Raw genomic sequence first — 24,080 nt, forward strand, 5'->3', positions numbered from 1 at the left:
GGCAAGCGGCCGACTCGCGCAGCCCAAGTGTCTCCTCACCTGGAAGGGGTGTTCGGAACCCCGAGGGAGGAACTTGGCGGGATGAGAGCCAGGAGGGAGATCGGCCGCGAGGCGCGAGGGACTCACGCGGGGAGAGCGGGAAGCTGCTTCGTGGTAGGACAGCATGGATGATTGACAGCTGGGGAGGGAAGGGGGAGCCGGTTACCTTCGGCACGTCATGACGCGGCAGGCAGAGGCGGTGCCGGATGTGGCGTTCGGTCGTTTCCCTCCCTCTGGGTTGAGAAGGAGACCGAGCTGTGCGGAGCGAGAGAGAAAAAAATCCCATAAACAGGCAGGGAGGGAGGTGCTCGCTTCGCTTCTTGCTGGTAAGCGCCTGATCTTTCTTCTAAACTGCAGCTCTGGAACCGACAGGCGCCCTGCTGTTCTTCTCCTCGTTTTGCGCCTTTGCAAGTGAGGGAAAGGAAGAGGAACAATTAAAAAAAAGGGAGTTTTTTTTGTTGTTGCTTTAAAATGGACGGTTTGTTGTGCCTGCTGACTGAGTTTTGCAGGGGGGCAGGGCTGGCTGCGGCGGGATTCAATCTTCCCTCCCACCCCAACTTGGTCGTCGAAGTCTCCGTGCGGGGTAATGATCGCACGGGTCCGTTTGTTTTGGGATGCCGGGCTCCCCGTGAAGGGACGGTGGGAAGAAAAATAGTGAACTAAAATGGACGTTGCTGGCGCAGGAGCCCCCTTGTCCACTGCTTATCAGCCCCAGAGACTCTTTCTCACAACCCTAGGAATGCAGCGAGGCGCGGAAACAGCCGCAAAGCTTGAAGGAGAATGCATCAAACTGCATGCCCCTATTTAACTTTGATTTTGTTCATTATGTCCTCCTTACGCTAAACCCAACAAGAGCAAGTATTTTGATTTTTTTCCCCTTGGTCCCATTTCTACGCTCCCATTCCCACTCTTTTTTTTCTCTTGCCTTGCTGCAATCTGGGTACATTTTTTGTCATGTTTATTTTAAAATAGACATTGAGACGGTGTTTCAATGCGTTGGGCTGCACCTGAAGCACAGTTAATATAGGCGGTTCCGTGTGTAATGCATTCGTTCAGTTGTTAGAAGTGTCTTTGTGATGGCGACAATATATTTTCAGTTAGTGAACAATCTCAGTACCATGTCTCTCTCCACCCCCCCGCAAACGCGGAAAAGGACCCTGCTGATGTTGTACTAAGATAGGTCTTTTGCTATTACCTGAATGCAGCCGAATAACAAATTTTTCAAAATATATAGCGTATATGTTTAAAAATATATGAATGTTAAAATGTGGATTGCATTTTGAAGCAATGCCAATTCCTGTTTCTGCTGTTTAGGAGCATGATACGAGTACTTAAAATGGACGGGTTATGGCTGCTGGTTTTAAGAACCTGAACGGCATTAAAAGCTATTAGTTTTTAAGAACTATGTCAGTTGAACCAAATGACCAAAGCATAAATGTTTTAATAGTTTTCCACTAATTTGGTCCATCTTGAACAACGGGAAAGGCCTTACGGAACTCTAGGGACGGTATACATTGCAGTTTCGACTGTCTCGGCCAAAAAATTCTTCCAGTTTTTTTCTTTTCATTTTCTCTGATGCAACTGCGTTAATTCAAACACGTCAATCCGTTTTGTGTATATACGTGCGGATATACATCGAAATAACATTTATGCCTAGTGTAAACTATACTGAACATTTTGATTCAAAAATGTTTACCAGAGGAGTTTATTTCCTAGGATGATGTACCAACACTCGGATGCACAACACTATATACCTTGCTGTCGACCTTGGCACATTCATCAGGCAGTTTTTCTGATTTTGTTTCAACGCCACGATTTTATTGAATGTGCTGACTTATATTTTAGGTTGAATGCCGAAGCAATATTTCATTGAACATAACTGAGGCTATATTTTTTTCCAATGTTGTTAATCTTTTTTAATCTGTCCTGTTCACCTCCCCTTTCTAAAATAAACGACACTAATATTCAGTTACTTTGATTCTGCCAACTGTCCAATAATATATGTATTTACTAGTGTACGGAAATTACAATACAAAATGTAGATTGGCTGTTCAGTGGTTGTCAGTTTTTAAGATGTTTGAATGTCTCGTCTTCCTCTGTAATGGGTTGTGTGTATTCGTGCAGAACTTACTTGCTTGTTCTACATCCATGACTGGCAATGTGAGCTGTTCAATGTAAAATATTTCAGATCCTGTGAACGTTACTACCTATTAGAATTTCTTCCTTGCATCCTGAATTTGTGCAGTTGGTACCTGTATTAATCTATAATTGATCTAAATGCTATTTAGCATTTCAGAGATAAATTTAATTTCACTTAAGTATTTCATGCTTGGGAGTTAGGTGAACAGCAGGTGCAGTTTTGTCATGTCTACCTTCAATGCGTAGAATCATTTAAATTCCTGGTAGAGCCATTTGGCCCATTGTACCCATGACAGCAACAATGTCTGTTAATTCAGCTTCCTAGTTCTAGGCCATAATTGCTCTAGTTGTAATAATAGTTGAAGATAGCTCTTCAACTGTCCATTCTGTTACTTTGAGTGTGGTGAAGGTTTAATACTATTTTTAATTTTGAATATTCATGTAATGTTTTTTGGATTAAATATTTTGAATTTGGTCTCAAAGAAGTTGGTTATCAGAAACAATAGCTGGTTGGAAATCGGAGTTTTGAACATTGGTAAGAAAGGCAATAGTTACAAATAGAAATAATTTAAGACAATACACTCCAGCTAAACTAGATGTTGTAGCTTTTGGCACGGATACATATATATTCATATCTCTCTCTCTCTCTCTCTATATATATATATATATATATATATATATATATATATATATATATATATATATATATATATATATATATATATATATATAGGGAGAGATAGATAAACACAATAGTAATGTTTGAGATTTTTCAAGAATGAGATGCCTCTTTTTTTTTGATATGGATGGAATCTCCTTTGAAGTTGAAGAATTTGCTGAATTGTGAATGATTGTTTTGAAACCGGGCATCTTACTTGAAATTTTCTGTGCCTTGCTGTAACTGTATCCATATTTAAATGTTTGAAGTTTGATTGCAATTCTCATTTAGTCTGTACATGTAAAGGCTTTAAGAAATGTAGATCAAACCAGTTGCTTTAAGATAGGTTTGCTTCATTCTGTGCTATCGAAAAGTGCATAGTATAAGCAGTATGGTTCTATTTTGATTTAACTTCTACAGGTAACATTGTTTTTAGGCATATTTTACCAATTCAAATTGTCAGTGACTGAAATAGGGACAGTCTAGACAAACTTATCAACATTTATATAACATGAAGGGGTTTACAAGCATTGATCCAAAATATAGCAACAGTAATCAATAATAAAAAATCATAATATCTGTCATACATCATCAGAGCCCTTGGCCTAAATGTTTTGTGGCAAAATGTATCAATGTTAGGTGATGGCCACTGTTTTCTTGCACTGTGTCAGTGCACATCTTGTTTGTGTTTGGGGAGTGCGGTGAGCAGCACTGGGGATTGTTCTCTGGCCATCAACAGGTTTTGCTGGCCACTTTGCAGTGGACAACTGCCAGTGCAGGTGATTTACAACATACATTATTTGAGAGTGACACAAGTCTTGCTGAAGAACATTTGGTGTGGCTTCACTTGCCGCTGTCAGTGATTGTGGAGCAGGCAGTGTGTTTACTGAGGCTCAGCTCTAAGTACAGAAACCATTGCTGCATGGTAGCCAGATATTTCAGGCACCAACTTGGCTAACTGCTGATTTGTCAGATGGTCTATTTGCTCTGTATCTCCAACTTCACTAAATGAAAGATGTGCACGCTGCCTATGTGGAATAAATTTGATTTTTAAGACTTGGAATAGTATGACCTCAGTGATTGAAATTATGTATGCAAAATTAAAAGAAAAAACCCCAGCAGGCCTAACTAAATAGTGTGTGTTGTTCTTACACTGTTGGCCCATCGTTGTATAACCACTATTTAAACAAGATGTAAATAACCAAAAAAACTCGTTAGGACCAACTGTAACAAACATTAAAAATAGGAAATCACTTCTTTAAACACAATGTAAAAGCTTGTGTTTTTGGGATGTTGCAGAATAGACTTGAAGAATTGGCATTTAATAGGTCTTTTGCTTATTCTTTGATTTCTTTAAGCCCCAAAATATAAACATCCATAGAAGATAGAATTGGAATTGGTTTCTTATCGTCATATGCACCAAAATACACATGAAAAGCTTGTCTTGCATACTGATCACATGGATCACATCATTATAAGTACATGGGTATTACAAGGTAAAAGACCAACAGAATGCCAAATAAAGTGCTTTGAAGGTGGAAGACAAGATGTAAGACCATAACAAGGTAGATTGTGAGGTTACGAGTCCATTTACCAATTCATCATTTTACTGTCTTGAGCATGGGTCAAGGATGTTGAGCCTTCAGGATAAAAATATGACTAAAACAACAAGCTCGGAAGATTGTCTTCTATTCAGATAGAAAAGCATGAGATTTGATTTGGACTCGTAATGAACTGACAGGAGAAGAGTAATGTTTGCCAAAGGAGGTAGGGATAACTTGCTGTTCTTCAAAATAGTGCCACAGGACATTTTACATCCGCTTTGGAAACAGATGTGACTTATGGGATTCCTTTTCCTGTTTGGATCACTTGTTTCCTTTGCTGTATCAGGTTAATCTTGGGTGATCTCTCATACACTTGGGTGTCTGTGCCAAAGTCTCAAGTGGAATTGACACTATGCTTTGTTTCAATGGAGTGTACAACAGTCTGTGGCTGTACTTGTCCATGTGTGAGATCAGTAAATTGAACACAATACAACAATTATTGTTGCCATAATTTACAGATAGAGTTGGCTGTTTAAAAAATTGAGTTCGCAGTTTGGTTTGTAATGTAGTATTTGGCCAGTGTTTGTGATTCACTGCATAACTTTGTGTAACAATCTCTTGGACTGCATATCCCAAAGTTATGTTAAGGTATTCAATGGAGAAAATGTGTTTCAAATTCTCTATAGAAGGAACTGGAGTGCAATGCTAATGGGTTGAGACTAATAGAGGTGTAACCAAACAAAAATAAGAGATGTAAAATATCTTGAATACCTTTAAGTAGAAAGTTCACAGAGAGTAATATTGTGAAGGCCATGCAGTAGAAACTACTTCAGATATTTATAGGAGAGAGTCAAAATTACTTCAGTAATGAATGATTTCAAAAGATTAAACAGATTTTTAGACTGTATTTGGGTGTATTTCTGACTGAAACTGTAGCTTTTTTAAGATGGTTGTGAATAAGTTTTCTAATCTTCATTTCAAGATTCAAGTTTATTTATTGCGGGTACAATAAAAACATGATTTGCATTAACAGCAAACAGCTGAGGATGTATTGGGGGCAGCCTACAAGTGTTGCCACACGTTTCTGCACCAACATGGCACGTCCACAATGCACAGCAGACCAACACAGAACACAACAAAATCACATCAGCAAAACAATCTCCATTCCTCTCTTCCATCCATACAGGTCTCCAGAGGACTTGGGCCTGCAGACATTTTAGTCTGAAGATAAAGTAATTTTCTTTGGTTATATAACTATTGGTAAAGCCAGAGTAAAAATATCATCTGCTCAATGCTGTTTGTAGTTAAATCTGAATGCAGTAAAGAATTAGATTCTTTTTGGAGTCCTACTATGAATGTTTACTCCCAAGTATACTTGGTTCCATTGTAATCCTAAATTAGTATTAAAAATAGGATGTGTTCTGAAGGAATACTTAATGCCCTTTCCTGTTCTTCAGTACAGCTGAGAATCCACGTAAATTGGATCACTTTCGTGGCAGTTATTTCTCACCTTTCTTTCATTAAGATGCCAAAGTCTTAACATGTATTCCAAAAGAACAACATCCTCAGTGTGTTCTAGTTTCTAATTGCCTCTGGATTTAAAAAAAATTATCATTAGATCCCCTCTAAATCTATGGTTTATACACTCTGTTATGGGCAAACATTTCCCTTACTCCTGTAATGCCAGTGAAATTTAGGGGAGCAACGAAGGCTCTCCATTTGTCTTTTCTTGGCCAACTTCTCTATTGTGTGCCAGGTGGCATTCATGGTCCTCATTTCTGTCTTCATGGTATGGTGCTAAGTTGTCTTAGGACATCTACGTTTCCTGTGCTGTTCAAGGATCCAGTGAAATACTGTCTTGTTGATGGAGTTGGCCTCTCTTCTCATCACGTGCCCAATCTATCTCCAGTGTTTTCTCATGATTGTGGCCATGTTCGATTGATGTCACTGAAGGGGTATAGGGCATGGTTGGAGATCTTTGGCCAGAAAATATGGAGAATTTTCCAGAGGCTCATGGTGTGGAATGATGACAGCTTAGCAAGGTTGCTCTCTGTCATGCGAGAGCATTTCGTCCTGTACAAGTGTGTGGGCAAAACACACCTCTGGTACAGTTTCACCTTGGTGTAGACACTGTCTACACCATAATGCTGACCATCTTCCCTTTCTGAGTATAGAACTATTTCACCAGTTGTTGCCTTGAGTGTGCCAGACCCTGTCCATCTGCTTTCACTGATATTCAATATATGTGGGTTGTCATGACACATTTCTGCAGTTATTTGTGCTAGCTTGCCAGTGTTGTACATGATTTGTACATTTCAAAAGCCAAGTTTGGTTTTGATCTTGGCGGTGTTCAAAGCTTCCTTCACCGTGCCAGCAGCTTCCTCTCAATTTTCACTACTGTCAGCAATGCTTGTCCCGGGTGGAGACTTAAGAATACCATTGCACACAATTATAGAAGGATTCTTCATTGCTGTTTCTGTAACTGTTTTTTTGACCAGTCAGGGATGTTAGCCCTGAACTGAATTCCCAAACTTGGAAGACTGGTGGACCACTCTTAGTCTGGCCTCTTGCCTTTGACCTGTTTGGCATGGGTGACCCAAGGGCCAAAGCACAAGGGCCTGACTCCAGCCAGCATGTCTCTCTGGGTCATAGAGACATGCAAGCCTCCAAACCCTATGACAAGGTTGTGATCCTCTTGGAGGAAACATTTCCCACTACTGATCTTATCTGTGCCTCCTCTGCTGTAAGTTAAATAGACCTAGCCTGACGAAGTGAGTCCTGATGAAGGGTCTCGGCCCAAAATGTCGACAGCACTTCTCCCTATAGATGCTGCCTGACCTTTGTTCCACCGGCATTTTGTGTGTGTTGCTTGAATTTCCAGCATCTGCAGATTTCCTCGTGCTAGCCTATTCAGTCTTTGCTCATTATCAAAATGCTCTGTCCCAGAATCGTTCTTGCTCATTTTCCTAGTGTTGGAAGACCAGAAATGAATGTAGTATTCTAACTGTAGCCTGATCAATGGAGTTGTAACTGTTAGTAAAGAGTTTACCTTGTGCACCAGATCAAGTAGTGGTTGGATATTTTTCGATTTATATGTACAGTGGATTCTGGTTAATTGCACCATTAGTTAATCAGGGCAGCTGCTTATTTGGGACAACTCTTTATTTTAAAAAAACACTAATTGAGAAAGTTGTTGGGATTTCCTATGTTTATTTAGGACATGCTGCTTAATTGGAGCAGTAGACTTGCTCAACAGGTTCTAGCTAGCATCGGTTGTGTGCACATGTCTGTCCATTAGATGCTACAGCATGTTTACAGTGAGCAGATTTTAAATAACATCAGTTGCATATTGTTTCTGTTCAAAAAGTAGTGATTTTTGTCTGATAGTTGGTGAGAAATAAACAGTAAGAAAATTCAGAACTGTTTTGCTCACTGTGGTTTCAAGCATTCTGGCTTGGAGATACCAGAAACAGCTGGGAGTGAAAATGGAACAATTTGAGGACTTCAAGTTGGGAACGAGAAATAATTTGAAGGTATTAACAATCATATTGAATGTTAAAATGAAAATGAAGATTTGGAGGATGCAGTTGTTGATAGCATTGTATGAAGACAGCCCGTTATCTGCATTAGGTGTCTGCGCTGATGTCTACTGGATGAATTCCTCTGTCGATGCGTAGTTTTATGGTACAGTAGTGCTATTGGTAATATTATAATTTTGCTCTTTTCAATACAATAATTTGTTACTCAGTTTGTCTTTTTTATATACCTTAATTATTTTCATATAATTTTGACTAATTGGGGGCAGCTTCTTAATTGGGCCAAAATATAGTAGTCTCTTTGTTCCAAATAACCAGAATCCATATTTCTCCATATTACATAGATCAATTTCTCAATTTTTCTGTTCCTTTTTATAAGATCTTGTTAATCAAATGATTCATGTTGTACAGAAAGAAAACTGTACAGGTCCTTGGAGTGGTTGATATAAGACTTTCCTGCACCTTAGTTGTGCAATTCAGTTTTGTGAAATTTATTGAAGAGATATTAAAATGATGGTATAGCTCAATTTAATTTAAAAGTTATTTTACAGCTGTCAGAAATTTCTTTGTAGTCTGTTTTAACTGTGTAACTCTTTATCAGAAAGCCAGAATTGATAAATTGACCATGCCTGAATAGGGAATGTAATAGCATGGGTATTCTATTAGCATGACCGCTAATCTAGACATCCAGATTTATAAGTTTGATTTTAGTGGCAGCATGATGGTGGGAGATTGAGAATGTCATGTTCTCCATAATGACTTTTAAAATTTGAAATAGAAAATTAGTACAAATAAGCATTGACTTTCACCCTGCCAGATTACATTTTGTTTTTAATAAAGTAGTCTGAAATAAATCCATGGTTTGGGGTGTTGTTAGTAGCCTGTAGGGTTCCTCAAGGTAGAAGGCTCAGCCTACCCCAAGGAACAGCTGAGTATGCCCAGTAACATAGGATGAATATTTCATTCAGCCTTCTGAGAAATTAATCATTGCTGGTCCAAGTGCCCATAAATGTGTGGGGACTCATGAACCAATTTTTAACTCTGGTTGTTAAGCGAAGTGGAAACCTTTGCTGAGATCACCAGAGGTGGCATGCATATACAGGAGAATGACAATCCCTCTGAACTCTCTGGCCTCTGATAACCATCCATGGCTGTGTTTCTCTCTCTGTGATTGTGTGGATTTCCTCCAGGTGCTCCAGTTTCCTCCCGCATTCCAAAGATGAGCTGGTTGGCAGATTAATTGGTCACTGTAAATTGTCTCTGGTGTGTAGGTGAATGGTAGAATCTGAGATGTTGTGGGAGGGGGTTGGTTGATGATAACATGGGTGTGTAAGAAAAAAATATGATTAACATGGGATTAGTAATGGTTGCTTGATGGTTTATGTGGACCATTGAGGACCTATTTCCATTCTGCATCTCTATGACTTGAATGAAAGATTACAAGGTATCCCACGTCTGGATAGACGGGATCTGATTAGAAGTAGCCAGCATGGATTTGTGCGTGGAAGGTCATGTTTGACAAACCTTATTGAATTTTTTGAAGAAGTTACGAGGAATGTTGACGAGGGTAAGGCAGTGAATGTAGTCTATATGGACTTCAGCAAAGCCTTTGACAAAGTTCCACATGGAAGGTTAGTTAAGAAGGTTCAGTCGTTAGGTATTAATGCTGGAGTAATAAAATGGATTCAACAGTGGCTAGATGGGAGATGCCAGAGAGTGGTGGATAATTGTTTATCGGGATAGAGGCCGGTGACTAGCGGGGTGCCTCAGGGATCTGTTTTGGGCCCAATGTTGTTTGTAATATACCTAAATGATCTGGATGATTAGGTGGTAAATTGGATTAGTAAGTATGCCGATGATACTAAGGTAGGAGGTGTTGTGGATAATGAGGTGGATTTTCAAAGCTTGCAGGGAGATTTATGCCGGTTAGAAGAATGGGCTGAACTTTGGCAGATGGAGTTTAATGCTGAGAAGTGTGAGGTTCTACATTTTGGCAGGAATAATCCAAATAGAACATACAGAGTAAATGGTAGGGCATTGAGGAATGCAGAGGAACAGAGATCTAGGAATAACTGTGCATAGTTCCCTGAAAGTGGAGTCTCATGTAGATAGGGTGGTGAAGAGGGCTTTTGGAACGCTGGCCTTTATAAATCAAAGCATTGAGTACAGAAGTCGGGATGTAATGCTAAAGTTGTACAAGGCATTGGTAAGGCCAAATTTGGAATATTGTGTACAGTTCTGGTCACCGAATTATAGGAAAGATATCAATAAATTAGAGAGAGTGCAGAGACGATTTACTAGGATGTTACCTGGGTTTCAGCAATTAAGTTACAGAGAAAGGTTGAACAAGTTAGGTCTCTATTCATTGGAGCGTAGAAGGTTGAGGGGGGATTTGATCGAGGTATTTAAAATTTTGAGAGGGATAGATAGAGTTGACGTGAACAGGCTGTTTCCATTGAGAGTAGGGGAGATTCAAACGAGAGGACATGATTTGAGAGTTAGGGGGCAGAAGTTTAAGGGAAACACGAGGGGGTATTTCTTTACTCAAAGAGTGATAGCTGTGTGGAATGAGCTTCCTGTAGAAGTAGTAGAGGCCAGTTCAGTTGTGTCATTTAAGGTAAAATTGGATAGGTATATGGACAGGAAAGGAGTGGAGGGTTATGGGCTGAGTGCGGGTAGGTGGGACTAGGTGAGATTAAGGGTTCGGCACGGACTAGGAGGGCCAAGATGGCCTGTTTCCGTGCTGTGATTGTTATATGGTTATATGGTTAATATGAAGCTTATGGAGAAACATTTCTCTGGAGATGAAAAAAGGATGTCTTGATCTAGGTTGTTTAGGAATGTGGAGGGGGGAGGAGTGGAAAAACTAGCATTGAGCGATGTTTAACAGTGGTGGTTAAGTAGAGTTTGGACGCTGTTCATCTGTGATCTCCTTAAATGGTGTAGTTGACTCAGTTGATTGGCATTATACACTGACAGAACAGACAATGTTTCACTGTTGTCACTCTTTATAAATGAAAAGGTTGTAGCTAGACAGACTATGGTAGGTGAAAGAATAAAATGGACCAGGCTTTGATAAAGATTTAGAAACAGGGTGATGTAGCTGGGGGTAGGGGTGGGGGAGAATTGAAGAAGGGGAGATGGAAGGTGGAATCGGTAAGAGATGTTAATAGATTTGGAGGAATGACGTAAGTCTGGAAAATAGAAAATACGCCTGCACTGCAGTAATGGGAGGTTCATGCTGGGACAGTGAGCAAGCAAACGGTCTGTTTATGTAGCTTTGTGTACTACAGATTCATCTCTTTGCATCCATTTTTAAAAGGTTATGCAGCCTCACGAGGTAAGGTGAGAGAATGCACAACCATAGACCTTTGATATAGGCTTCACGCAGAGCATGTCCAACATATTTGTGCTTATAACGATGACATTTGAGTACTAATACATAATTCATAATTTTTCCTTGCAGTATTTACCAAGAAGAATGAATGTTGAAAAAAATAGATCTTTCATGCATTAAAAGTTGTGGGAATGCTGTTCAAAAAGCTGCAATTAACTAAAGTAATTGGTACTATTTTATTGTTATTTATTTAATGTGGGCTTTGTAAGTAGAGGAGTTCCAGCTGATGAAGGAACCACAATATATTTCCAAGGCAGAATACTTGTCGGTTGGGGATCCCTGTATATTCCTTGCCCATGGTGGTAAAGGTTGCATGTTTGTGCAGTGGAAATAACTGCAATGCATTTTTGTTACTGGTGGATTCTGCTGCTGTAAATCAGAACTATAGAACATTTGGCCTAACATCTGTAATGGGGAAGCTGAAAGGGACAGTGTCTGATTTGGGGGAGTGAGCATGGGTTTGAGCTTGGAAAGTCATACTTGGCAAACCTTTCAGTTTTTGAATAAGCAATTAAAAAGGGTAGTGCTGTGGGTGTTTATTTGGACTAGTGGGACCTTTGATAAGGTAGACTGGTCTGGAACTTTCGGTTCCATGGAGTCCAGGCAGAGGCGGTTAGGTAGATTCAATATTGGCCCTGAGATGGGAAGCAGTGGGTGTTGGTAGAAGGTTGGTCCTCTAAGAGGAGACCGATGACTATTGTTGTGCTGCGGGTGCCAGTGATATGTTACCTTTGTTATTCATTATTTAAATGCTTTGAATGCAAATGTTGAATGCTTGGGCAGCAAGTTTGTGGATGACTTGAAATAAGGTTTTTGTTAATGAAGGTGGTTATCTTGATCAATTAGGAAGTGGGAGGAGGAGTAGCAAATGGAGTTCAAGATACTGCGTTTTGGAAAGTCAAACCAGAGCAGAACTTGTACTATGATTGGTAAGGCACTAGGGAGTGCATTAGAACAATGGGTTAGGCCTACAAGTGCAAAGTTTGTTGACCGGCGACACAGTAATGAAAAAGTTGTTTAGTGTGCTGGCCTTCATCAGTCAGGGCATTGTGAATATAGGAAATGGGACTTTACACTCGGTGGACACTTTGTTAGGTACACGTGTACATCTTGTTAATGCAAATATCTAATCAACCAATTACGTATTAGCAACTCTGCATCAAAGTATGCAAACATGGTAAAAGGTTTCAGTTGTTCAGACCAAACATCAGAATGGGGAAGAAATGTGACCAAAGTGACTTTGGCAGTGGAATTATTGTTGGTGCCAAAAGGGGGTGGGTTTGAATATTGAGAAACTACTGATTTTCTGGGATTTCCACACATATTTTGGGATATCTATATATCTATATCTATATATCTCTATCTAGATATAGATATCCTCCTGCATCTCACTGCATCGGGTGGCAACCTTCCATTTTCTTTAGTATTTGTCTGTTTTATGAGTTATAGTTACTAGCTCGGCACTCAACTCAGCATGGATGAAAAGCGTGCAAGGAGCTGGCCAGGTTCAAACCTGGGACCACTCGCCCCGAAGTCTAGTGCAGATGCCACTACACCACCGGCTGGCCAGAGGAAGTGATTGAGCAGGTGCAATTGTATCAGTTAAAGACTTGCAATTGGATAGGTAGGTGCATGGAGGTATTTGACTTGGAAAGGTGTGGATTGAATACAGGAACTGGGGTCTAACTAGGTGGGCAGTGTAGTCAGAATGGACTTGTTGAGCCTAAGGAACTGTATCTGTGAAAAATTAAGTTGGTTTTAAATGTTTGTTGAAAGGCAAATGGTTAAGCACCAGAAGAATTCCTGCAATCTAGTGATGTCTTTTGTCTTGGTTTAATGGAACAGGTTATGCTGATGGTCAGTTATGCTGAGCTCCTTGCACCTTAATACAGTGTCCACTTTGTGCAAGGTCAAATATGTAAGTTTGAGACACCCTGAAGGTTACACACTAATACATCTGGCTGTTTCACTGCTACATTTGTCATTGAGCCTACTGTTTCAGCTGTAATTCACTAAGCAAATTGTGCACTGCATCTGGCAGCTTTATCCCAAGGTGAATTGGTGTGCAAATTGATGCCCTGTTAATTTTCGTTGGATTGTTAATTTTCGTTGGATTGTTAATTCTGTAGAATGGGGGAAAGAAATGTTTTGTGTATTTTGTTTCAAAATGACCAAAACTAAAATTTCATATAATATTTTAATTTAAAGTATAAAATATATTGGAATAGTTTATAAACTTGTCACAGCTCCTTAGTAGCATCATATAGTTGTAAAGTGCAGAGAGCCCTTTGGCCATGCTGACTTAAATGAACATTTAAACTAATGCCCTTTCTCATCACTTTGTCCATTCCTTGTCCTCATCTTGTCCATATATTAAAATGTACCTAATGTACTTGCCTCAAACACTTCCTTTGGCAGCTGGCAGTCAGTATTAGCTACCTTTGGTGTAAAGCAAATGCTGCCCAGGTATCTCTGAGCAGGCCTTGAGTTGCTTCCCTTCTGACTTGACAGCATTGGCACTTGGCTAACGGAATATCAAAGACCTACTCGGCTCCAACAAGCTATCTGCTGCCGGAGGAACTCATTAGGTCAAGCAGCACCTATTTGGTGGGGGTTTGAGGGGGGAATTGATCTTGTGCAGTGTTTCAACATAGTTAATTCCTTTCTTCTTATAGGTGCTGTTTGATTTGCTGAGTTCCTTCAGTAGATTTTGTTGCTCTAGTTTTAAGCATCTGTAGTATTTTGTGTATCCATTTGGGATTTCTCCTTTTAACTCTAGTTGGTTTGAGTTCAAAGCAGGGCTGAGGAGTTTGAGATATTTAGTATAAGAGCTAAAAGAAACATTGTAGTCTGCCTCTAAAATGAGGAATGAGTTGAGTGGAATGGAAATCCAGAGCACTTAAACTACAATTATTAGGTAAACAAATTGTATGAAAAGCAAAACCTATTAATGGCTGAAACTGCAATTTTTTCTCTAACCTGTAATCTAATCTCTAGGATGATTATGCCCTCATTGTGCTTTGATTTATAATTTTTTTTAATGGCCAATTCAGAAATTAATTCACAAATTAGAAATAGCAAAAAGTAAGGAAGCATTATTAATTATAAGTTGCTGTCATAGCATGGTATTACTAGAATTTCATTGTTTTGGGTTAATTTTGTAAACACGAGTGTTGCAGTTTCCTATTAATTTTTTAGATTTGATTATTTTAGATAAAACAGTACAGAATCAGGCCCTTCAGCTCATAATGTTGTACCCAACTAAACAGTTGGGCATTTTATTACTAATTTTTATCTAATTCCTTTTACATAATGTGCATATCTTTAAAATTCATGCACATTCTTGTGCCTAAGTGCTATGAGTGCATTTTAGGCACACACCATTCAGCATGCGAGGGTGAAAGGGAATACCTTCTTTGTATCTACCTTGAACTTGCGCCTTCTCTAAGTAAGTTTTAAAATTTATGGTGAGTTTAAATATCCAGCATTTCCTTAATTGTCTAAATGAATTTTAAAAGTTTTTCCATGATTGGTAACTGAATGATGTATGTGATGCCTATTTTATTTTGTGCAGAAACTATCAGATGGAGTAGCAAGGATAAAAACAATGCGCATGTTTGTAGTTATGCTGTAAGTGCTATGGAGAAAGCTTGGCCATTGAATAAATGGCTTTATTCATCAAACATTTGAATTGTTATAAATCTTAGTACTGCATAATTTATTAATATACTGTAACTTTTTAACTGTGCCATCTACATTTAATTTGGGAAAATACATATACTGTACTCAGGAAAAATATCCTGAGAAATACTGAAATTTGTAGGAAACAGCTTTTCTAAAATCTGAGTTGTGCAAGTGACTTTAATCTAAAATTTGCTTTCCAGGTATCTTTACATGCTGTTAAATTACAGTCTGAAGTCTAACATTAGAGCAGAGCAAGGGGATTGGGGGGGAAGTTGAAGTTCCAGAATTATATAGGGTCTAGATCTGTGAGTTTAAACCTTTCTGCATCTATTATGCAGAAATAATATCTTGTGATTTCAGAATTGGAATATAGAATAGGCCCTTCAGACCACTTTTTTTTCTGAGCTAATTAAATTAGTAATCCAATAGGCTAATCCTTTTGCCTACACAATGTCCATAAACTTCCATTTCCTGCATATTCGTGTGCTAATGTAACAGCCTCTTTGAATACCTTGTACTTACCTCCCATCACCAAGCCGGAAGCACATTACAGGCACCCACCACAGTAAAACCAAAACTTGCCAAGTGCAGCTGTAAACTTGCTCCCTCTCAACTTGAATTCTTACCTCTGGTATTTGACATTTCAAGTTGGAGAAAGGTGCTGGCAGCATATTAACTATAATCTCTCAATCTTGTAAACCTGTATCAGATCTTCCCTTAGCCTCTGCCACTCCAGAGAGAACAGTCGACTTTGTCCAACCTCTTGCCCATGCCTTCTAGTCCAGGCAGTATCTTGGTAAACATCTTCAGTGCTCTGTAATGTCTCTACCTTCTCCCTGTAATGGAGTGAGCAAACGGAATGTAATATTTCCCGATGTGGCCTAACTAGAGTTGTATAAAACTGTGACATAACTTGTTTTTAAAGTCAATTCCTCAACTAATAATTGCAAGAATGCCATATGCCCCTTTTATCATTATATCAACCTATGAAGCCACTTTCAGAGAGAGATGGATTTCAACCCCAGGAACCTTTGTACATCACCATTAAGGGTCTTGCCCTGTACATCATCTTTGAATTTGACTCCTTTCACTTTAAATGCTTGCTGTCTGGTGTGAGATACTTCAAGTTGGGGAAGGCTTCTGGCTCTATACTGTAACTATGCCTCTCAATTTTAAGCCTCTATTAGGTCTCCCCTCACCACCTCTGCCAGACAGTAAACATCTTCAGCATCCTCTCCAAACTGTATAGTGTCTCTTTACATTTGATGTCCCAGATTACATCATTTCAATCTTGGCTAGGTTAAATGTCATCTGCCATATCTGTGCCATATGATCTGTATCCTGCTGTATCCTTTGCCAGTCTTCTATGTTATGCACAACACCACCAAATTTAATACCTTCTGGAAATTTACTAACCCAGCTTAATCTATAAGCTCCCAATTTTGATCCCTATGCAACACTGCTAGTCACAGACCTTCAGACAGAATGAGTCCCATCAACCATTGCTGTCTTCTATGGGCTAGCCAGTTTTGAATCCAAATTGCCAATTCACTCCGGATCCCATGCATCTTGATCTTCCAGATGAGCCTCCCATGACGAACCATGTCAAATGCTTTAAATCCATAAAAACAATATCGATAGTACTACTTTCAATCACCTTTGTCATCTTATGAATGTGATAGTTTTTGAGGCACAACTTACTTTGCATAAAGCCGCACTGATTGGCCCTAATTAGAGCCATGGTTTTCCAAATGCGCTTAAACCCTATCCTAAAGTATTCTCTCCAGTTACTTTCCTACCAATGATGTGATACTCGTTGGTATATAGTTTTCAGGATTATTCCTATTTCCCTTCTTGAATAATGAAATAATTGCTAATTGTCAGTTCTCTTGGACCTTGCCCATGGCTAGAGAGGACATAAGGACACAGCAATCTCTACTCTTGCATTTCTCAGTAACTTCGGGCCCATCAGACCCAGGGGACGTCCCCTTAATGTTCTTTGAGACCTAACACTACCTCCTTCATTTTGAAATGCCCTGGCATATTGGCATGCTCCATACTGATCTCCCTAGCCTGCATCTTTCTTGGTAAATACTGAAGCTCATTTAGGACCTTATCCACATCCTCCACTTCCAAGTGCATGTTCCCTCCTTTATCCTTGAGTGGTTGTACCTGCTCCCTAGTGAGCCTTTTGCTTTTGATGTATGTATCTATGGGATTTTCTTTAGTTATACTTGTCAAACAAATTCTCAGATACTGCTATGCCCTTTGGCCTGACTATCAGCCTGAACAAGACAGAAGTCCTTCACCAGCTCGTGCCAAACACCAACCCATAGAATCAAAAATCACTGTTGACGACACCCAGCTGACAAATGTAAACAGCTTCAAATACTTGGGAAGTATCATTTCGAGTGATGGGTCTTTGGACAAAGAAATTGACTCCAGGGTCAGCAAGGCCAGCCAGGCCAGCCAGGCTCTGGGAAGGCTGCGTACCAGAGCGCTCAATCAACACAACATCCGCATCTCCACAAAGCTGTTAGTCTACAGAGTTGTGGTCATCCTGTCTGTTCTATATGGATGTGAGAGCTGGACTCTGAACCAACGACACATCAAACAACTGGAGAAGTTTCACATGCGTGTCCTCCGCTCCATCCTTGGCATTCGTTGGCAAGACTGCGTCTCCAATCTGGAGGTCTTGGATTGTGCGGCGTCCACCAGCATTGAGTCCCTGTTCATCAGAGCCCAGATGCCCAGGTGGGTGGGACACGTTATCAGAATGGACCACCACCGTATGCCTTGCCAGCTGCTCTATGGTGAACTGGAGACCAGAAAGAGACCTCAAGGTTGTCCACGCAAGCCTACAATGACATCCAGCCAAGGGAACTAGAAGCTGTGGCTGCTGACAGAACCCACTGGCGAGCCCTGTGCTATGAAGCCTACACCAGTTTTAAAGACAGGCACTGTCAGAAACTGATGGAAAACTGTGAGCAGCATCACAGAACAGCAGCCACAATTATTACAACAATGGACTTCCAGTGCCCCCATTGTGCTAGGCTTTGCGCTTCCAGACTGGGACTGCAGAGCCACCTCAGTGTCCACAGATGAACTGCACAATACTGTGTTGTCCTCGAATCCAAAGGACTACCACAACTTGTCAAAGATGTTTTCTGGGGTGGGGGGGGGGGAATGGCGATGAGGGTTGGGGGGTGGTGGGGTTGAACAGTCAAAATGTAATTGCCAACTGGTTGTATTGAATGTAATTTGTTGGTGTTGCAATAAAAAAATTAGTGATTTAAAAAAAAATGTTTTCTGCCTTGTAGCTTTCCAAGTTCCGTCCTGGCTTCTCTCCAAGTTCTTTTCAGGCTTCTTTATAATCTTCAAAAGCTCTGTTTGATTCCAGCTTCTTAAACCTTGGGTATGCTTTCTTTTTCTTGACTAAATTCACTTCTCTTGCCATCTAGAGTTCCTGTACCTTGCCGTCCTTGTCTGCCCTTCCTACTGGATCACATCTGTCCTGTACCCTGTGCAGTTGGTCTTTAAACACTCTCCACATGTCAGGTGTGGGTACTTTACAAACACAGCTGTCCCCAATTAATTCTACCTATTTCCTGGCTAGTATTCTCACTATTTGCTCTGCTTCGATTTAATACTGTCCCTCAAGGTCTGTACTTAATATAGCTACCTAAAAACTTTAGGTGTTCTTATCACAGTTTCCTAACTTTTCTCCCACTGAAAGGCTGGTCACCTGGCCAGGCAGTCCAACAGTTGGTCCAGTATGCCCCTCTTCTTGGACAAGAGGTCTGTAGACTTGGCCAGACCCATTGTGGGCTCTAGTCACCCCATCATTGAGGACATTTTTGAAGGGTGATGCCTCAAGAAGGCAGCATCCATAATTAAGGGCCACCATTGTCCAGGACATGCTCTTTTCTTATTACTGCTATCAAAGAAGAAGTATAGGAGCCTGAAGACACTCTTAATGTTTTAGGAACATTGCCATTGCCATTTCCTCGCCATTGGATTTCTAAATGGTTCTTGAACCCTACCTATTTTTGCTCTTTTTGCATTAATATTTCTTGTATCTTGTAATTTTTAATGTAGTACACTGTGCTACTAACACAAAGCAACAAATTTCACAACATAGGGTGCCAGGCAGGAGAATGAGTTGACAGGAGAAATAAATTAACCATGATAAAAGGTGGAGCAGACTTGGTGGGATAATTGGCTTAATTCTGCTCCTATGTCTTGTATTGATTTAACAAACCTTCCTGGATGTACTTAACAATTTCTGCCCTACATAAATCTCTTGCACTAAGGAAATCCCAGTATATATTAAGGAAGTTGAAGTTACCCCTGTTGTTTTTCCTTTCCCTAATTTACCTGCACATCTTCATCAATGTCCCATTGTCTATTGGCAAGGCTCTGTACTATAATCCCATCAGTGATAACTCCTTTTGAGTTCCACCAATATACTCAGTGGATAAACCGTCCAGTATGTTCCTTAGTGCTGCTCTCTTATTGTCCCTAATTAATAACACTACTCCACCTTCTTGCTGCCTTTTCTATCTTTTCTAAAACATTGACCATGGAGCATTCTTGGTCCCCTCTCAAACAAGTCTATAGACATGTCATAGTTCTATGTACTGATCCAGGTCCTAAGTTATATGTACTGATCCAGGTCCTTACCCACAACACTCCTAGCGTTAAAATGCACACTCTTCAATCTGTCCATCCTATTGTGGATAATGGTAGTATTCTGAAATTTGAAAGCTGAGGTTTATTATCCTGAAATGCTTCACATCTCTGGCTCATACTTTTTCTTTTGTTGACCAAAATATGGAAGTTATGACATTAAGCACGAGTTTTTAACACCACCACCATTTTTAATAATCCATTCCATGCTGTTCAATAGGGAGAAGTGATAAAGTGATTAATGGTAAGAATGGGAGTAGTTTAAGATTTTCAGAAGCCCATCATTAAAGTACTCCACAGTGGTCTTGGGCTAGGGAATGTGGAATCAGAAGTCAAGGAGCAGCATGTCAAGCAGGTTTGTTTCAAGACAAAATTAAGTTAAAGGGTTGTTATTCACAGGAATGAGGGGGTAATGATTTAGACTTTGAAATAAGATTTATTCTATATTCCCTTGCCTTGTATCAGCCCAAATGCATTTATCACACTTTCCCTCAATTAAGTTGATATTTTTCAACTGGATGGAATTGGAGCAAGAGGCAAATTGCATTTTAATTTTAAGATTAGACTTGCTTTAATTGATTTATTCCAAATTGGAATCAGGATTATTATCACAAACATACAGTATGTTGTGAAATTTGTTGTATTATAGCTGTAGTACAGCACAATACATAAATTACTTGGATGTTCAAAGTAAATGTACTTTGAGAATTAAATTTATGTGACCATATACAATGCTAACATACTCAGTAAGTAACCAAAATAGAATCAATTAATAACAGCACCCATTAGGGTGGACAAACAACCGATGTGCAAAAGACAAACAGCAAATACAGAAGAAAAAAGAAAATAATAAATATTGAGAACGAGATGAAAGGTCCTTGAAAGTGAATCCATACATTGTAGTAATAACTTCACTTGCCCCATCACTGAATTATCCTCACTGGTTCAGGAAGCTTGATGGTTGAGTAATTGTTCCTAAATCTGGTTGTGAGATTACTGAGGCTGCTGTACCACTTTCCAGATGGCAGCAGTGAAAGAGCATGACCTGGTAGGTGGGGATCCCTGATTTTGATGCTTTTCTGTGACAGCTATCCATGTAGACGTGCTCGGTGGTGGGGATGGCTTTACCCGTATCCACTTTTTTTTGTAGGATTTTCCAATCAGGTTATTGGTGATATCTATAATGCTGGATATCTGTTCTGTTAAATCTAACACAGGCTCTTTTAATGAAAATAAAAGTAGGATTATATAAAGCAGGTTTCTTTAACATTGTTATTTCTGAATTTAGGAAGCCCCAGGAGTGAACTAATTATGTTGGTTTGATAAGTTCGATGTACTTTTCCCGGAATAGTGAACTAATTTGGAAGCTTCCTTTCCTATTCCTTTCCCCTGGATATGCCGAATAAAAATTGACAAAGGTGGTTGGAGCGAGGTATCCTTGAGACTGAGAGTTGGAAAGTAAGGGCAACGTGATTAAGAGTTTGGTTGGGTGGGAGACGAGTGAGCAGAATACATGAAAAGAGATGAACGATGACCTTGACTAGGACTGATAAATCTAATGTATTTCTTATCCTAGTATCTTTTATCTTTGTCTTTCTGACAACCACAAAAATAAAATGTCCATCACTCAGATGTATATACGTGATCATTTTGGGTATAATTTAGTGAATCTTCAAGATTTTGTTTTATGGTTGTCACCATTTCCCATAATGAATCCCTAAGTTGTATTTAAAGATGTCTGTTTCTTTGTGCTGTAATTGCATTCTTTTACTCATGGTGATGCTGAAGTGAAAAAATTGAAATGCGCCTAGAATGTTTTCCAAATGTATGTTTCCTTATGTGATATAAGTTAAGAGCTTTGCGACATATATGCATTAAATATGTTCTGAAGTTTTAGTACCTTGTAAAAGTATTCAGCCCTCAACACTTTGTTCACATAAATGAGTATTACAACCAGGGATTTTGATCAACTTAACTGAGAATTTTTATTTGTGAATCATGCGCTCTTTTTATTTTATACACAGCAGAGCCCAAAACAAAAGGGGAAAATTGTAAATCAGGAAAGACTAAAAATTCAAAAGCTGAACTGTCACAGTTCAAAAGAATTCATGTCCCCGTTACTCTGTATTCTGTTGAAGCATCTCTTGCAGCTATTACAGCCAGTAGTCTTTTTGGATAAATTTCTTTTAGCTTTGCACAATGTAATGGAGCAAGATTTGTCTATTCATTCTTGTAAAATTGCTCACACTGTGCTGTTAGTTGTAGAGTGGCAGTGGACAGCAATTTTGAGGTCTTGCTAGAGATGTTTGATTGGGTTAAGGTCAAGACTCTTGACTGGGCCATACAAGGCATGAATTTTCTTCATCTGGCAGTGTGCTTTGGATTGTTGTACTGCTGAAAAACTAGCTTCCTCCCCAGTTTCCTATCTTTCTCTGGCAGAGGCTAGCAGGTTTTTATCTAGGATCTCTCTGCATTTACCAGCATTCATCTCATCAATGCTGATTAGATTTCCAGTTACTGCTACTGAAAAGCATCCTCATAGTATGATGCTTCCTCCAGCATACTTTACAGTAGGGATGGTGTTACCTGGCTGATGCACAGTATTAGGTTTACGTTACACATACCACTTAGTGTTGAGGCCAAAATGTTCCAATTTAGTCTCACCCGGGCACAAGATCATCTTCCACATCTTTTTAGTATCTTCTAAGTGACGCTTTGCGAAGTCTTGACTGGCAAAGATGTGCTATTAGCCAGGGCCACTCTTGCATAAATACCTTGTGTAAATCCTAAGAGATTGTGTAGCAATAAACTTGCTCTCTGGTTGCATCCACTAACTTCTGCAGTTCACTCGGTGACTAGCATCTCTTATATTCTTCTCCAGTGACCAAGCTTAGAGGGGTGGCCTGACCTAGGCAGTGTGGTGTACTTTCATATTTTCCCACTTTTTCATGGTGGACTGCACTGAGCACCAAGGTATGTTCAGGGCCTTTGAGATGGTCTTGTACGATTCCCCAGATTTGTGCTTCTCTATCATTTACCTGACTTGTCTTGAATGCTCTTTTGTCTTCATTTTGGTTTGTTAAAAATCTACCATTACAGAGAGGGAGAGGTATTTTTTCTTATTCATTGAAAACAAGTGATCCTCCAAATTTCTACATCATCAAATTGGGCGAGTTGGTAAGATAATATATTACATTGAATATAGAAATTTACAGCACATTACAGGTCCTTCAGCCCACAATGTTGGGCCAACCATGTAACCTACTCTAGAGACTGCCTAAAATTATGCTTGAGGGAAGTTAGTGTAGTAATTATGGGATGAATATTTTTTCAACCTCAGTTTTGGTATTTAATTTTCAGTAAATTGACTGGTTTTGAAATTTTTACTTTAATTTGACATGATGCTTGATTAGCTCAAAAAATCCTATATTTTAAATTTGGAAAATGAGACAGTAAAATATGAAGATGGTTGTGGGGGCTGAATACTCGCTGCACTGTATCAAATTTAGCTCAATCTCTACTGGATATTTAAGTTTGCTGTTGCTTCCTAAAAAGAATGCTGAAGGAACAGTGTGATAGGGCAATGCCAAAATCCTGATTATGATCTGACACTTTCACATTTTGCATATTACTAAAAATCTCAAGGTAAAAGAATATAAATGACTGAAAGCTTCAATTCGTGCTTTAATCAAGATTTAATTTGAGCTAGGTTCTAGATTTGGGAGCTGTGTCAAGTTCTTGTACCAGAATTTTAATTCATGTTACCTGTGGAATATGTTTGTATATTGAGTTGCATTACAAAATACTGCATCAGATACATTATTTTGAAATACACTGTTTAAAGGATGAAAGCTGATCAGTAATTTTCAGAAGGGAATTGGATAAGTGTTTGAAAATGTGATGCATCTGAGGAGGAATTTGGGAGCAGATGAAAGGCAGTTTAAAAGCCAGCATTAATCTGATAGACCCTTTCTTCATCCCCTCCAACTACATATTTTCATTATCTCTTGATGCATTGAGCTACAGGGAAAACTGTAGGAATAACTTGGTGGATCAGTCAGCGACTGGAAGTAGAAAGTTGGTCGATGTTTTGGGTCAGACCCTACATCGGGACTGATCAGGATTCAAGATCTCAATCTGAAACACCAACTGTACCTTTTCCTTTCTTTTCTTTCCTTTTTTTTTCTAAATCCTTTTATTAATATTAGTAATATGGACAGAATACAAATGATATATTGATAAAGAAATTACCAACATACAAATTCCATTACATATGAAAAAAAACATACATAATAGTTACAATATAAATGAGTTTACCAAGACATAAGCCATAAAATATATGTATGAACATAGTAAATCTAAATATTTCAGAATGTATGATATAAAGAGAACAG

The 24,080-nt window shown here is 39.3% G+C and overlaps 1 protein-coding gene and 1 long non-coding RNA gene across 3 annotated transcripts in view; both read left to right on the forward strand.

Moving 5' to 3' along the window:
* The first annotated feature begins 238 nt into the window (after positions 1–238).
* fam168a (family with sequence similarity 168 member A) overlaps positions 239–24,080 on the forward strand; it is a 151,667-nt gene continuing 127,825 nt past the window's right edge. For both annotated transcript variants that reach the window (XM_059963950.1, XM_059963951.1), the window contains exon 1: positions 239–365. The gene's annotated coding sequence lies outside the window, so the exon portion shown is untranslated. The remainder of the gene's footprint in view (positions 366–24,080) is intronic.
* Positions 12,911–15,254, forward strand: LOC132390728 (uncharacterized). Its single transcript, XR_009510991.1, has 3 exons — positions 12,911–12,937; positions 14,888–14,943; positions 15,198–15,254. It is a non-coding gene; the product is annotated as an uncharacterized LOC132390728 (long non-coding RNA).

Source organism: Hypanus sabinus, chromosome 3, assembly GCF_030144855.1.
Source record: "Hypanus sabinus isolate sHypSab1 chromosome 3, sHypSab1.hap1, whole genome shotgun sequence".
Classification (NCBI taxonomy): Eukaryota; Metazoa; Chordata; class Chondrichthyes; order Myliobatiformes; family Dasyatidae; genus Hypanus; species Hypanus sabinus.